The sequence below is a fragment of the Bubalus kerabau genome, chromosome 7, assembly GCF_029407905.1.
Source record: "Bubalus kerabau isolate K-KA32 ecotype Philippines breed swamp buffalo chromosome 7, PCC_UOA_SB_1v2, whole genome shotgun sequence".
NCBI lineage: Eukaryota > Metazoa > Chordata > Mammalia > Artiodactyla > Bovidae > Bubalus > Bubalus kerabau.
In genome coordinates, this window is record NC_073630.1 from 10,782,100 (window position 1) to 10,799,552 (window position 17,453).

A 17,453-nucleotide genomic window follows, 5' to 3' on the forward strand; every position below is an offset into this window, starting at 1 on the left:
AAAGAAACATTTTCTTACTTGACTTAGCTTATTCACCGAGGACTGTCAAAGGATAAGACTGGATATCTAACATACAAGTGAATTTTCCAACTCTTCCACTTAAGATCTCTTATCAGAACCATTAAATGTTCTTATATTTAATGGTCATTGTTCTTCAGTCACTAAGTCGTGTCCCACTTTTTGCAACCTTATGGACTGCAGCACACCAGGCTCCTCTCTCCTCCACTATCTCCCAGAGTTTGGTCAAATTCATGTCTGTATTATATTTAATAGGTGGTAAATAATGTCATCTTTGTGTGCGTTTCTCAACAAATCCATAATAGGTATAAAAATCCACAAGGTAAAAACCAAAGAGGTGTAAAAAGGTCTCACTTCTAGTTACAGCTCCTAGTGGTGTTCATTGTTAATTTCTGAACACACATTGGCAGTGGAAGTATAAAGATCAGAAGCTCTTCCACTAGGCTTCAAGAAGAGCTGCTGCATACTTAGGGAATTACAAGTGAAAGTAAAAGGATTTCATGAGACATCTGGGAGTCTTATTATTCATCATTTCCTCCTAATACATGAGCTTTTGATATATGCAGTATTTCTTAACCAGGGCAGGACTGTTTTAGGAGAAGCACTTAAGAATGTGCAGATACTATAATGGAGTTGGAAATAATGGAGTAGGAAATGGCAACCCACTCCAGTATTCTTGCCTGGAGAATCCCATGGACAGAGGACAGAGGAGCCTGGCAGGCTACTGTCCATGGGGCCTCAAAGAGTCAGATATGACTGAAGCAACTTAGCACAGCACAGGTACTATAAACTTGACATAGTGTTATCTATCAATTACATCTTTGTAAAGCTGGGGGGGATGTGGAGGTGCTACTAGCATTTAATGGGCTTGGCATTGAATGCTAGATAGATCGCAGAGAGTGAGAGAGCCCTGCAGATTACAAACTGAAATGCTCAACATGCCAGTAGTACCTGATCTTCCTGCATTCATGCTCACAAAGAAGGTGGTAAGAGAAACAACTCTGGCCTCTAAATAGGAGACATACACCATAGACCTGCTTTAACCCACAACGAGGTACATGACCTTGTGAAAGTCCTGGAATCACTCTGAATTTCATCCTCTTGTAAGTATAATAATAGAAGTCACCACTATTTCTTTAAAAGTCTAAAGATGATTACTTTGTCTTCTTGTTTAGCAATAACTTTACATTTTAATAATATCCTCTCCCAGTAACAGAGTGACATGATGTAAACTCATCTGAAGCCACACTGTATGCAAATATTGCCCTTTAAATATTCCAAGAAGTCTTTAACAAAAATATTTAGTTTTCACTGGAGTAAAAAAGTTTGACAAATTTGAATTCAATATTTAATGTGAAAATATAACTATTCTCTAATTTGACAGATCTTATATTTCAATCTGTTCCTATGCAAGATCAAAACAGAAAGCTGGTTCCAAAAATAGTTTTAAATTAATATTATATTTTTCCTTTTCATAAATAAATATTAAATAATGCACATTATAAGAAAAGGCCTATTTAACAAGCAAAGTTAATAATCTCCTTTATAAAGAAAATTATTCACCAAATTCTGAACATATTTCAGTTCAGTTCAGTCACTCAGTCATGTCCGACTCTTTGCAACCCCATGAATTGCAGCACGCCAGGCCTCCCTGTCCATCACCAATTCCCGGAGTTCACTCAGACTCACATCCATCGAGTCGGTGATGCCATCCAGCCATCTCATCCTCTGTCGTCCCCTTCTCCTCCTGCCCCCAATCCCTCCCAGCATCAGAGTCTTTTCCACTGAGTCAACTCTTCGCATGAGGTGGCCAAAGTACTGGAGCTTCAGCTTAACATCATTCTTTCCAAAGAAATCCTAGGGCTGATCTCCTTCAGAATGGACTGGCTGGATCTCCTTGCAGTCCAAGGGACTCTCAAGAGTCTTCTCCAACACCACAGTTCAAAAGCATCAATTCTTCGGCGCTCAGCTTTCTTCACAGTCCAACTCTCACATCCATACATGACCACTGGAAAAACCATAGCCTTGACTAGACGGACCTTTGTTGGCAAAGTAATGTCTCTGCTTTTCAATATGCTATCTAGGTTGGTCATAACTTCCCTTCCATATTTAGAGTTGATCAATTTTAATTTTGTATCTTCAACATAATAATAACTATAACTCACCCAAAGTTATTATGTTAAATCTGAAACTTCTAATAAAGGGTTACCTGATGTATAACCTTTAAATACATTTACATTGTGACCACTCAAAGTTCTTATTATATAACTACATATTTTTATTGTGTAACTAGGTTAATTCTAATTCTATATAAAGTGAACATTCGTTAAAAATTGATGTTAGGTGATAAGAAAGAAATCTAATGCAATATACTCTGCTTTTGCTTTGGTAAAGCCCAAGGATGAAAGGACACCAAAAAAGATGTCCTTTTCATCATAGGGCACTGGCATGCAAAAGTAGGAAGTCAAAAGATACTTGGAATTAACAGGCAAGTTTGGCCTTAGAATATACAATGAAGCAGGGCAAAGGCTAACAGAGTTTTGCCAAGAGAATGCACTGGTCATAGCAAACACCCTCTTCCAACAACACAAGAGACGACTCTACATCTGGACATTACCAGATGGTTAATACCGAAATCAGATTGGAAGAAAGTAGGGAAAACCACTGGACCATTCAGGTATGACTAAATCAAATCCCTTATGATTATACAGAGGAATGATTATACAGAGGAAGTGACAAATAGACTGAAGAGATGAGATTCAATAGAGTGCCTGAAGAACGATGGACATAGGTTCGTAACATTGATCACGGAAGCAGTGATCAATACCATCCTCAAGAAGAAGAAAGGCAAAAAGGCTGTCTGAGGAGGCCTTAAAATAGCTGAGAAAAGAGAAGTGAAAAGCAAAGGAGAAAAGGAAAGATATCCCTATCTGAATGCAGAGTTCCAAAGAATAGCAAGGAGAGATAAGAAAGCCTTCCTAAGTGAACAATCCAAAGAAATATAGGAAAACAATAGAATAGGAAAGACTAAAGATCTCTTCAAGAAAATTAGAGATACCAAGGGAACATTTCATGCAAACATGGGCACAATAAAGGACAAAATGGTATTGACCTAACAGAAGAAGAAGACATTAAGAAGAGGAGGCAAGAATACACAGAAGATCCATACAAAAAAATCTTAATCACCCAGTTAACCCAGTGATGGTGTGACCACTCACCTAGAGCCATACTTCTTGGAGTGCAAAGTCAAGTGGGCCTTAGGAAGCATCACTACGAACAAAGCTAGTGGATGTGCTGGAATTCCAGCTGAGATATTTAAAATCCTAAAAGATGATGCCATGAAAGTGCTACACTCAGTATGCCAGCAAATATGAAGTACTCAGCAGTGGCCACAGGATGGAAAAAGTCAGTTTTCATTGCAGTCCCAAAGAAGGGCAATGCCAACAAAGTTCAAATTACTGCATAATTGCACTTATCTCACACACTGGCAAAGTAATGCTCAAAACTCTCCAAGCCAGGCTTCAACAGTATATGATCCAAGAACTTCCAGATGTTCAATCTGGATTTAGAAAAGGCAGAGGAACCAGAGATCAAATTGCCAACATCTGTTGGATCATAGAAAAAGCAAAATAGTTCCAAAAAAACATTCATTTCTGCTTCATTGGTTATGCTAAAACCTTTGACAGTGCAGATCACAACAAACTGTGGAAAATTCTTCAAGAAATGGGAATACTAGATCACCTTATCTGCCTCCTAAGAAACCTGTATGCAGGTCAAGAAGCAACAGTTAGAACCACATATGGAACAACAGACTGGTTCCAAACTGGGAAAGGAGTACATCAAGGCTGTATATTGTTACCCTGCTTATTTAACTTACATGCAGAGTATATCATGCAAAATGCTTGGCTGGATGAAGCACAAGCTGGAATCAAGATTGCTGGGAGAAATATCAATAACCTCAGATATGCAGATGATACCACCCTTATGGCAGAAAGCAAAGAGGAACTAAAGAGCCTCTTGATGAAGGTGAAATAGGAGAATGAAAAAGTTGGCTTAAAACTCAACATTCAAAAAACTAAGATCATGGCATCCAGTCCCACCACTTCATGGCAAACAGACAGGGAAACAATGGAAACAATGATAGACTTTTTTTCTTGGGCTCCAAATCACTGCAGATATTGAATGCAGCCACAAAATTAAAAGATGCTTGCTCCTTGGAAGAAAAGCCATGACCAACCTAGACAGAATATTAAAAAGCAGAGACATTTCTATGCTGACAAAGGTTCATCTAGTCAAAGCTATGGTTTTTCCAGTAATCATGTATGGATGTGAGAGTTGGATTATATAGAAAACTGAACATTGAAGAATTGATGCTTTTGAACTGTGGTGTTGAAGTCCCTTGGACTGCAAGAAGATCAAACAAGTCAATCTGAAAGGAAATCAGTCCTGAATATTCATTGGAAGGACTGATGCTGAAGCCGAAACTCCAATACTTTGGCCACCTGATGCAAAGAGCTGACTCATTAGAAAAGACCCTGATGCTGGGAAAGATTGAAGGCAGAAGGAGAAGGCGATGACAGAGGACAAGATGGTTGGATGGCATCAGTGACTCAGTGGCCAGGAGTTTGAGCAAGCTCCAGGAGATGGTAAAGGACAGGGAAGCCTGGTGTACTGCAGTCCATGGGGTCGCAAAGAGTCAGTCATGACTGAGCAACTGAACAACAACAAAGGATGAAAAGGTTTCCACTTAATATTTTTCCTCTTAAAGGAAATTGGTTGTTGATATTATGCAAGCTTCTGTGTGAAAATGGGCTTAGTAAACTCTTCTGAGACCAGTTCCTTGAGAAAATATTTTTCCCACTTTTAGTTGAGAGGTGCCTTAAGTGCCCTGCACACAGACACTCAATCCATTCTAACATATTCACTAATCTGTCCTGGCTTTGCAGTTTCATTTTGTGACCCAGAATAAACCCTATAAAAGCTATTGCTGTGCCATGCAGTGCTTGGTCGCTCAGTTGTGTCTGACTCTGAGACTGCATGGACTGTAGCCCACCAGGCTCCTCTGTCCATGGGATTCTCCAGCAAGAATACTGGAATGGGTTGCCATGCCCTCCTCCAGGGGATCTTCCCAACCCAGGGATCTAACATAGGTCTCCCACGTTGCAAAAAAAGCCATTTCTGAAGGATAATTGGCCAATTCTGATCCAAAATAAATTTTTTCAAAAATTCTCTAAATTTTTGAGTTCCTGATTGGACCTACTACAACAACTAAGTGTTTGTGGCAAATTAATCAAAATAACTAAAGTCATTTCTTCATCATGTAGTGATCTTTTTACTCCATGGTACTATTAAGCATGCACTTTCCATAAGAGAGAGAAAAGAATTCATGAAAGAGTTTTTCATTTGTTTTGCTTACTTTGTAGGAAAACAAATTACTTTTTATTGGAATAAAGTGTCTCTTCTTCACAAATCTTTTAAAACTCTAACTTCTAATAATTGTTTATGTCTCGATCAATAGTTATTTCTAACAATTGATACTATCAGTCATATCCTTCACTGGAAAGACTAAATTTTTTTTTAATCTTCTCTCAAGAAATATAAAAAACATACCATGCTTCCACTTCAGGGGAACTCAGATCCCACATGCTTTGTAGCAAGGCCCAAAAAAAGAAAAAATTAAAAAAGAAAAACAGAGTCTAGTAGTCATACCTACCTCAGCTTTTAAAGTACCTTTTATATGGCAGATATGAACATGTGGCTATTCATTTACATCATGAACTTAATTTACTTTGAAAAGTTAAAAATTATATAAAATTTAAATGATTGATTTTTCCCATTATAAAATGATTGTGTGCTTATTATAAAATTTTGGATAATAATGAAGGTAAAATTAAGAAAAGTATGTAAAGAAAACCATAGTTAACATTTTTATATATATATATACATTTAATACTTATAAAATTTTATTCGTGAAATGAATTAAATTAATATATACTGATGCAAAGGAAAAATGGGCATAGTTTTAAAGTCAAAGAATACTATAAGATTAGTAACAGCAAATCCCTTTCCTATCCCTAGGTCTCTATCCCCAGACCTGACAATTATTTTCAATACTTTTTACGTGGTTTCATATATTGTCTCCACATTCAAAGATATCCACAACCTAATTCCTGGAACTTGTGAACATGTGACCTTACATGGTAAAAGGGACTTGCAGATTCTAAGGTTAGGTTCCTCAGATGGGAAGACTGTCCTGGGCTACCTGAATGGGTCTAGTGATATAATCACAAGGGGCCGTATAAAAGGTAGGTAGGGGGATCAGAGTCAGTAGTAGGAAATGCAATGACAGAAGCAAGAGGTTGGAGTGATTCAAGGAAGGGGTCATGACAAAGAATGTAGTGTTTTTTACATGGTGAAAAAGGCAAGGAAATGGATTCTCTCCACAGAGCCTCCCGGAAGATCCAGCCCCTCTGACACCTTGACTTGAGCCCAATGAGACTGATTTTGGACTTCTGACCTCCAGAACTATGAGCTCATATATTTGTGTTGTTTTAAACCACTTTGCCTTTGACTGTATGGATCACCATAAACTGTGGAAAATTCTGAAAGAGGTGGGAATACCAGACCACCTGACCTGCCTCTTGAGAAACCTATATGCAGGTCAGGAAGCAACAGTTAGAACTGGACATGGAACAACAGACTGGTTCCAAATAGGAAAAGGAGTACATCAAGGCTGTATATTGTCACCCTGCTTATTTAATTTATATGCAGAGTACATCATGAGAAACGCTGGGCTGGAAGAAGCTCAAGCTGGAATCAAGATTGCTGGGAGAAATATTAATAACCTCAGATATGCAGATGACACCACCCTTATGGCAGAAAGTGAAGAACTAAAGAGCCTCTTGATGAAAGTGAAAGAGGAGAGTGAAAAAGTTGGCGTAAAGCTCAACATTCAGAAAACTAAGATCATAGCATCCGGTTCCATCACTTCATGGCAAATAGATGGGGAAACAGTAGCTGACTTTATTTTTCTGGGCTCCAAAATTACTGCAGATGGTGATTGCAGCCATGAAATTAAAAGATGCTTACTCCTTGGAAGGACAGCATATTATGTAAGAGTTGGACTGTGAAGAAAGCTGAGCACTGAAGAATTGATGCTTTTGAACTCTGGTGTTGAAGAAGACTCTTGAAAGTCACTTGGACTGCAAAGAGATCCAACCAGTCCATTCTAAAGGAGATCAGTCCTGGGTGTTCACTGGAAGGACTAATGCTAAAGCTGAAACTCCAATACTTTGACCATCTCATGCGAAGAGTTGAGTCATCGGAAAAGACTCTGATGCTGGGAGGGATTGCAGGCAGGAGGAGAAGGGGACGACAGAGGATGAGATGGCTGGATGGCATCACCAACTCAATGGACATGAGTTTGGGTGAACTCCGGGAGTTGGTGATGGACAGGGAGGCCTGGCGTGCTGCAATTCATGGGGTTGCAAAGAGTCAGACAGGACAGAGCTACTGAACTGAACTGAACTGAAGACAGCATATTAAAAAGCAGAGACATTACTTTGTCAACAAAGGTCCATCTAGTCAAGGCTATGGTTTTTCCAGTGGTCATGTATGGATGTGAGAGTTGGACTGTGAAGAAAGCTGAGCGCCTAAGAATTGATGCTTTTGAACTGTGGTGTTGGAGAAGACTCTTGAGAGTCCCTTGGACTGCAAGCAGATCTAACCAGTCCATCCTAAAGGACATCAGTCCTGGGTGTTCATTGGAAGAACTGATGTTGAAGCTGAAAGAAACTCCAATACTTTGGCCACCTGATGCGAAGATCTGACTCATTTGAAAAGACCCTGATGCTGAGAAAGATCGAGGGCAGGAGAAGTGCATGACAGAGGATGAGATGGTTGGATGGCATCACCGATTCAATGGACATGGGTTAGGGTGGACTCCAGGATGGACAGAGAGACCTGGCGTGCTGCGGTTCATGGGGTCACAAAGAGTCAAACACGACTGAGCGACTAAACTGAACTGAAACCACTAAGGGTGTGATAATTTGTCATAGCAGCAATAGGAAACTAATACATCCTGTTATTTTTTTTTAATAGAACTTTTTAATTTTTTTAATGTGTTGAGTATCCTCTCATCTCTCTGAAGATTTTTTTAAATATAAATTAACTTACCTATTATTCTGCACATTGTCTCTGATTTTAGGGGGTTCTCTTTTCTGGTTTGTTTTCCTGATTTTATTGTTCTATTATCTTTGGCTAGCCATTTATATTTAAGAGTGAAATCCTAAAAATCTGTGAGGAAGCATTATCTAAGTGAGTAGGTTTGTCCCTAGGAGAACTTGACTTGTTTAGGGTAGAGAAAGTGAAAGTTAGTCACTCAGTCATATCCAACTCTTTGTGATCCCATGGACTGTAGCCCACCAGGGTCCTCTGTCCATAGAATTCTTAGGGCAAAAAGCTGTTTCACTGAAAGCTCCCTATTTCTGTTCCTGTTTTTGTGGGTTAAAATGATAATTTTATATTTAATAAAATAAAATTTTATTTTTTTAATAAAATGAAATTTTTATTTTATTTAAGTTTATTTTATTTTAATAAAATAAAATTTTTATTTTTTAAATAAAATTACATTTTATTTAATTTAAGTTTATTTTAATTCTTGAGCACTTTTGTGGTCAAGAATTCAGGATAAGCTCAGTTGGGCAGTTTTCAAATGGGGTATTGCATGCATTTGCAGTTAGATATCAGTTGGAATTATGGTTATCATGTGGCTCATTTGGGCTGGAGTCTAAAACAGTTCACTCCCTTGGCTGACAGTTAATGTTGCCCCTTGGCTAGGTGCTCAGATGGTCTCTCAAATGGATCGCCTGCATGGGACGTTGAGAACATAGTCTCAGGTGGAAAAAGCATCCTAGAGAATGAGATAAAATCCATTTGGTCATTATGTATTATCCTTTATATATTTTGTATTCGGTTTGCTAAAAGTTTGTTTAGAATTTCTGCACCTGTGTTCAAGAGGACCATTAGGCCATAGTTTTGTTTTCTTCTAATGTCTTCGTCTAGTTTTTATCTCAGATCAATGCTGGCTTCATAGAATGAGTTGGGAAATAGTCCCTATTGTTCAATTTCTGGAAGAATATGTGTAGACTTGATATTATTTCTTCCTTAAACATTTGGTAGAATTCACTCCAGAAGCCATCTGGGCCTGGGATTTTCTTTGTGGGAAGGTTTCTAACTAGAAATTTAATTTAAAAAGTAGATATATGGCCTTTCACCTAATCTATTCCTTTTTGACTGAGCCTTGTAATTTATGTCTTGCAAGGTGTTTTTTCTAATGTGTTAAATTTACTGGCATAAAGTTGTCAATAATATTCTCCCATTTTCCTTTAAATATCTGTAAAATCCCTAATAATGTCACTCCTCCCATTCCTGTAACTGCCAGTTTGTGCTTACTTTTTGTTCTTATCAGTCTGATTAGAGGTTTATCAATTTTATTGATCTCAAAAAACTAGCTTTTAGTCTTATGGATTTTTTTTTCTATTGTTTTTCAACTTCATTGACTTCCACCTTGATCCTTATTATTCCCTTTCTTATACTTGCTGCTGGTGCTGCTGCTAAGTCGCTTCAGTCGTGTCCGACTCTGTGCAACCCCAGAGACGGCAGCCCACCATGCTCCCCTGTCCCTGGGATTCTCCAGGCAAGAACACTGGAGTGGGTTGCCATTTCCTTCTCCAATGCATGAAAGTGAAAAGTGAAAGTGAAGTCACTCAGTCGTGTCCGACTCTTCACGATCCCATGGACTGCAGCCTACAAGGCTCATCTGTCCATGGGATTTTCCAGGCAAGAGTACTGGAGTGGGTTGCTATTTCCTTCTCCAGATCCATGAGTTATCTTGGAGTATATTACTTAATTTCCAAATACTTAGTGATTTTGCAGAGATTTTTCTGCTATTGATTTCTAATTTAATTCTATTTTGTTCAAAAAACTTTCTTTGTATGAGTTGATTCATCTTATGGCTCAGTGGTAAAGAACTCGCCTGCCAATGCAGAAGATGTGGGTTCAATCTCTGGGTCAGGGAGATACCCTAGAGAAGGAAATGGCAACCTACTCCAGTATTTTTGCCCATGGACAGAGGAGCTTGGCGGCCTACAGTCCATGGGATCACAAAAGAGTCGGACACGACTTTATGACTAAATAACAAACCTTATTGAGACTTGTTTTCTAGCCCAGAATATGGTCTGCCTTGGTAGATGTTCTGTGTGCGCTTGAAAATAATATCTATTTTGCTGTTGGGTAGAGTGTTTTATAAATGTCAAGTTGTTTGATAGTACTGTTCACATTTTCTATATCTTTACTGATTTTCTATCTACTTGGTCTATCAATAATTCAAAAAGACATACTGAAATCTCTCATAACTCTGGATTTGTTGATTTATCTGTTCAATTCTGTCAAGTTTTGCTCCATGTAATTAAAGTTGTGTTATTATATACATAAACAGTTAGGATTGCTATGTGATCTTGATGAATTGACCCCATTATCCATAGGAAATGACCTTTTTATCTCTAGTATTATTCTTTGCTCCTAAATTTGTTTTCTTTGATACTTTCTTTTGATTAGTGTTAGCACAGTATATCTTTTTCTTTACTTTTACTTTTAACCTGCTTGTGTCTTTATATTTGAAGTAGACTTCTTGTAAGTAGCATATAATTGGATAGTATTTTCAAAATCAATATATCTCTGTTTTTTAATTGGGATATTGAGAGCATTTTCATTTAATGTGTTTATTAATGTGGTTAAGTTTAAATATATAATTTTGCTATTTGTTTTCCAACAAGAACCTTTTTTTTTTTTTACGTTTTCTGCTCTTCCTGACTTTTCTTAGATTAGAACTTTTCTGATTCTATTTTATCTCATTGGTTGCTTTTAAGCTATAACTCTTCTGTTAGTTTAGTTGTTGCTTTAGGGTGTACATATGTATTTTTAATTTATCACAGTATATCTTCAAATGATATTATACTACCTCATATATAGTATAAGAACATTTCAATAGTTTACTTCCATTTCTCCCTTCTCTACCTTTGCACTTATTGTTGTAATATACTTTACTTTCACAAATGTTATAAACCACATGTTACTTTGTAATTAGTTTTAATTACAGATTTTAACAATAAGAACATTAAATTAAAAGAAAAAAATTCTTATATGTTTAACCATGGAGTTACCTTTTCTAATACTCTATTCCTTTGTTTAGATTCATATGTCTGTCTGGTATCATTTTCCTTCTGACCAAAGAACTTCCTTTACCATTTCTTGTAATGTGGTCCTGTTGCTGATGAAATTGGTTGGGTTTTGTACATCTGAAAAGTGTTTTGTCTTCATTTTTAAAAGATATTTTGGGAGTTATAGTATTCTGATGGCTTTTTCTTTCACTGCTTTAAAGATTTTACTCTACTCACTTCTCACTTGTATAGTTTCTGATGAGAAATCTAATGTCATATTTACCTTTGTTTCTCTGTATCTAACAAGCCTTTTCTCTAGTTGCTAGGATCTTTTCTTTACCACCAGTTTGGAGAAGTCTGATGTACCTTGACATAATTTTCTTCTTAGTTCTTGTGCTTGGGTTTGTTGAGTTTCTTGGATCTGAAGTTATTACAACACAGGGCTTTCTTCAGAGAGGTATTAATGTCAAAAAACTCTTACAGATGAAATGAAAAAGTTTCTAAATGTTGGTACAAAATGATTAATTTTATTAAAGATCAGCTCATTCCAAAATGTCTTAAAATTGTGTTATCATATCTAAGAAGATCACATAGACCTATTATATATAAAAATATGTGACTAAGCAGAGGAAGAGTTTACAACACGTGTTTTAGCTAAAATGTGAATTATAGGAGGATTTTCAAGAAACAGTAGGCCAGATTTTGTGGGGTGTTTTGATGAAGGGAGGTTACAGCAACTAGCTACTTAAGAGGCATTTTTCGTCACATGAACCTGCGGAACAAGTATCCACAAGACCCTAAAGAAAGTTCTGTTTAAGTAACAAGATTCTTTGATTTAAAACAATCTGAATCTCTGGAAAAATTATAGTGCAATAGGAAATTTTGAAATTCTCTCACTGCTGCTGGGGTTTGAGAGTAGAGATTATTAGCCAGACTTAAAGTGAAAGTGAAGTCACTCGGTCGTTTCTGACTCTGCGACCCCAGGGACTGTAGCCTGCTAGGCTCCTCTATGATTTTCCCTCCGTGAAAATCCCTCCTCATGGGGTTTTCCAGGCAAGGATACTGGAGTGGGTTGCCATTTCCTTCTCCAGGGGATCTTCCCAACCCAGGGATTGAACCTGGGTCTCCCACACTGCAGGCAGACTGTTTACCATCTGAGCCACTGAAATCACCCAGAAGAACCATGGGGCTTTCCAAGTGATGCTGGTTGTAAAGAATCTGCTTGCCAATGAAGGAAACAGAAGAGACATGGGTTAGATCCCTGGGTAAGGAAGATCCCCTGGAGAAGGAAATGGCTACCCACTACCGTATTCCTGCCTGGAGAATCCCATGGACAGAGGAGCCTGGTGGGCTAAGTCCTTTGGGTCACACAGAGGTGGACATGACTGAAGCGACTTAGCATGGAAGAACCACAGAACAAAATGGAACAGTATTATCTCTTTCTTCCAACAGAGGAGAGAGACCCTTTCTTTGAATCATTTGCTCAGCTTGAGAACTTGACTCGGAGAGAAGAGTAAGAGCTTGGTAAGCTGTGGTCTGATCGTGCAGTCAGGATGAGGCTTACTGATCTTCCCCTAGACAAGTTCTGGATTTCTGGGAAAGAAGAGTATTCTGTCATTCATAGGAAGGCAGAGAACATTTTGTTGCAGTTTTCTACTCGTTACATATGTGAGCAAGCTTTGAATTGTATAACAGTCATTATCAGCAGGGATTAAAATCATCTCATTTTAGTTGAAAATTAAATGCACCTGTGTTTTCCTCATTAACTCCAGAAGTGAGTAACTGTGCATTAGAAAAACAAGTAGAAGTTTCATTTATTTTATTGTATACTCCTAGTTTCAAAAATGACAATTTTATGTATAAGTAAATGGCACCCCACTCCAGTACTCTTGCCTGGAAAATCCCATGGACAGAGGAGCCTGGTAGCCTGCAGTCCATGGGGTCGCTACGAGTCGGACACGACTGAGCAACTTCACTTTCACTTTTCACTTTCATGCATTGGAGAAGGAAATGGCAGCCCACTCCAGTGTTCTTGCCTGGTGAACCCCAGGGACGGCGGAGCCTGGTGGGCTGCCGTCTATGGGGTCGCACAGAGTCAGACACGACTGAAGTGACTTAGCAGCAACAGGTATATAAAAGAGATTTTTAAAAGCTAACATAGATGTATAATAATTTCATAACTGCTAGGCCTAGGCGCCTGATAAGTGTTACTCAGGAAAAAAATAATTGTTTCAAAGTTTTGTATAAAAAACTATCTTAAGAGATACTTTTATTCATATTCTCTTGTCTTATGGTTTAGCAGCTATACTGATTATACTGTCAATAATTTTCAAGTTGCAAATAACATTGGCTAAATCAATTTATAAATTTAAATTAACTAAGTCTATCTTAAGAAAAATAAATCACATTTTTTGGTATAAACCAACTATTTAACAGAAATTTCTTATGTTTGTTTTATATGGCTCTTGACATGCATATACTGCTAAATTTAAAGTAGGTAACTAAGAAGGACCTACTATAAAAAATTATGAAAAGGAAAGAAAGGTGTTAATTTCAGGAAAAGTAAGCTAACTGTAACTTCTTTTTCAAGAAAGTTTGGGTAAATAGTGGTTTAAGGTTTAAGTAGAGTGGGGGGAATCACATAGTCTAAATCTCATTAGCTACTTGTAGAGTGGACATTTATGATAAAGGTTTTGGCCATCTTAGGTGTGATGGCCATGAGAATGTGCTTTGCAGACCTTTAGCTACAGGGAACCTAACTGACCAAGAGCCCAGCTGCTGGGCTCTGAACTCCATGGCTGTGCTGGTGCTAAGGTCACACCCCAGACAGGAGCACGGAAGCAGGCCTATACCTGATAGCGTCAGACCCCTCTGATGGCTGCCTCTGCTTCAGAGACTCGCTGAGAGCACTGAAGACCCTTCCTTGGACTTCACAGCCATGGAGACCGTTCCCACCTAACCTTCCTCCCTCTCGCCTTCATGCAAACTCATGTGTGCATTCATGGCCCGATGGCTCTCCTCGTCTTCTAGGCTCTTTCTCTCACAGGTATTTCTCTCGTAAAATCCTTGCATGTTTAATCCTGTCTTGGTGTCTTGGAGAACTTGCACTAATACACTGGATATGGTTTAAAAATCAGGTATGAAATAAAAATAAAAAGGAAGCTAAATTTTCTCTGCCTACACTACCAATGTACATTAGAGTTGGTGTCTTTTGTGGGGAGAGAGAAACACACTTTGGCTAATAAATATCCCCAGTAGTCAAATGATTGACAATCATTTTTGGATTACTATATCTATAAATTAGGACTTCCCTGGTGTGGCTCAGTGGTAAAGAATCCGCCTGTCAATACAGGAGATGTGGGTTCGATCCCTGTGTTGGGAAGATACCCTGGAGAAGGAAATGGCAACTGACACCAGTATTCTTGCCTGGGAAACCCCATGAAGAGAAGAGCCTGGTGGGCTACAGTCCATGGGGTCACAAAAGAGTCAGACATGAATTAGCGACTAAACAATAAAATCTATAATTTTGTGATCACATTAACATTCTGTGATTTGTAGGTATAAGAATATTTATGTGGGAATTCCTTGAGACTTGAAAATTATTTAAAGAATTCTTCTGGGGTAAACAGATTAAAAACAAGTACTCTAGCCTATTTCTGACAGGCTTCAACTCAATTTCATTTTATTCCTTGATCTTATGGGTGTTGTATTTTGTGTTGAAGCTGAAATACTTTGCTCCCACTTTGTAGCTCAAAGTAGCTGAGTCCAGTTCTTAACAACACAGAAGTCATCCTAAATGCCATTTCCTATTTCCTCTCCCTTCATGTGATTTATAAAGGCTATGCTAAAGTCTAGCTGTACTGCAGAGTTAAAAGACAAGAGTTGAGTCCTAGAGGGACTACAAAATTTTGCAAGGTTATTAGGACAAAATTTATGTTCAAGGGCATTATAGGACTAGACTTTACAGATTTAGGGGAGAAAAAAAATCTGCTGTTACATGTGATGTTCTGGTTAAAAAAAATAGCAAGTTTGTTTACAGATTCAAGATAATTGGCAAATAAGCATTTGCCCTAATAAACAGCACTTGTATGGATGTGAGAGTTGAACCATAATGAACTCTGAGTGCCGAAGAGTTGATGCTTTCGAATTGTGGTGTTGGAGAAGACTCTTGAGAGTCCCTTGGATGGCAAGCAGAACAAACCAGTCAATCCTAAAGGAAATCAACCATGAATATTCATGGAAGGGCTGATGCTGAAGCTGAAGCGCCAATACTTAGGCCACCTGATATGAACAGCTGACTCACTGGAAAAGACTCTGATGCTGGGAAAGATTGAAGGCAAAAAGGAAAAGAGGGTGGCAGAGGATGATATGGTTAGATACCATCACCAACTCAATGAAGATGAATTTGAGCAAACTCCAGAAGAGAGTGAAGGACAGGGAAGCCTGGCATGGTGCATTCCATGGGATCTCAAAGAGTTGGACACGACTTAATGACTAAACAACAACTTCCTCCTTAGTAGGCTATGAATGCTATAGGTTATGAAGAGGATATAAAACTGATCCAGAAAAATCTGACCTTTTAAATGTGATTTAAATTGAGTAGTGATGTGAAGAAGAAGAAAGGTTTTAATATAACCTTTAGACTATGCATCAGAAGTCTGAGTTACTTAACCACACTTGACATCAGTTTCCACCTCTGAGAGAGAAAGCAGTTCAACTACCTGATCTAATTCCCTGCTAAATCAACCACATTGTGATTCTGACTGTGATGGGCACTTGAGGAGCTAAAGACAGTTTACTTAATAGCTACATGTGTCTCCAGAATATAAAAGTAAATCAATTTAGAAGATAGCAGTGGTAATTTTTAAAAAACACTTATTAACAAAGATTTCCATTGGAAAGTATATCAGTATAAAATGAAGAAAAATTTAGGCCCAAGTACCTTGCTGTGAAGCTACTAAGTCACTCAGTTCAGTTCAGTCACTAAGTCGTGTCTGACTCTTTGCAACTCCATGGACTGCAGCCCTCCCAGCTTCCCTCTTCATTACCAACTCCCAGAGCCCACTCAAACTCATGTCTCTTGAGTCGGTGATGCCATCCAACCATCTCATCCTCTGTTGTCCCCTTCTCCTCCTGCCTTCAATCTTTCCCAGCATCAGGGTCTGTTCCATTGAGTCAGTTCTTCGCATCAGGTGGTATTGGAGTTTCAACTTCAGCATCGGTCCTTCCAATGAATATTCAAGACTGATTTCCTTTAGGATCAACTGGTTTGATCTCCTTGAAGTCCAAGGGACTCTCAAGAATCTTCTCTAACACCACAGTTCAAAAGCATCAATTCTTCAGCGCTCAGCTTTCTTTATAGTTCAACTCTCACATCCATATGTGACGAGAACAGTATACAGATGCCTCAAAAAGTTAAGAATAGAACTGCCATGTGATCCAGCTATTCCACTTCCAGGTAGTTATTTAAAAATAATAAATTTTAAATAACTATATGCACCCTTATGTTCATCTCAGTATTATTTACAATAGCCAGGATATGGATGTCCTGGCTATTGTCCTTGCTAAATGTCCATCTACAGATGAATGAATAAAGACAATGTGGAAAAAGACAAATACCATCTGATTTCACTCATATATGGAAAATAAGTAAATAAGACGTGAACAAACCAAACCAAACACATAGTTGCAGAGAAAAGAGTAGTGGTTACCAGAGGCAAAGGAAGGGAATGAGAAGACCAAATAGGTAACTGTATGGTAACAGATGAAAACTAAACTTTTAGTGGTGAATGTGGTATATGCTGTGGTGTATACAAAGTTAAAATATACAGTGTTGTACACATGAAATATATATAATGTTATAGACCAATATCCCCTCAATAAAAAGTTTTTAATTATTTTAAAATATTTATATACTTTTAGCATATAGGCACAACTACAGATAAACATCACTATTTGTTGATTTAAATATTCCTTTTAAGTGGCCTTTAAAAAAAATGGATGTGTCATTTTATTTATTTTTTTTTGGGTGTATCATTTTAATGTCAATACTTTAAACAGTTATCAAATCTTAAAATTTGGTCACAACTCTGTTGAGCTTGTTTGTTTACAATTGGGCCCTTATTTTAAAACTGAAAAAAAACATGTTAAGATATAAAAAGCCTTAGCACTTATGATGTTAGGGTCAATTTTTAGCCCATATGTTTAAAGGTTCTA

The 17,453-nt window shown here is 37.9% G+C and overlaps 1 long non-coding RNA gene across 1 annotated transcript in view; it reads right to left on the minus strand.

Annotated features, from left to right (window-relative positions):
• Nucleotides 1-11,742: 11,742 nt before the first annotated feature.
• LOC129657451 (uncharacterized) overlaps nucleotides 11,743-17,453 on the minus strand; it is an 88,320-nt gene continuing 82,609 nt past the window's right edge. The window contains exon 3 of the long non-coding RNA XR_008716733.1: nucleotides 11,743-12,830. This is a non-coding gene — a long non-coding RNA (uncharacterized LOC129657451). The remainder of the gene's footprint in view (nucleotides 12,831-17,453) is intronic.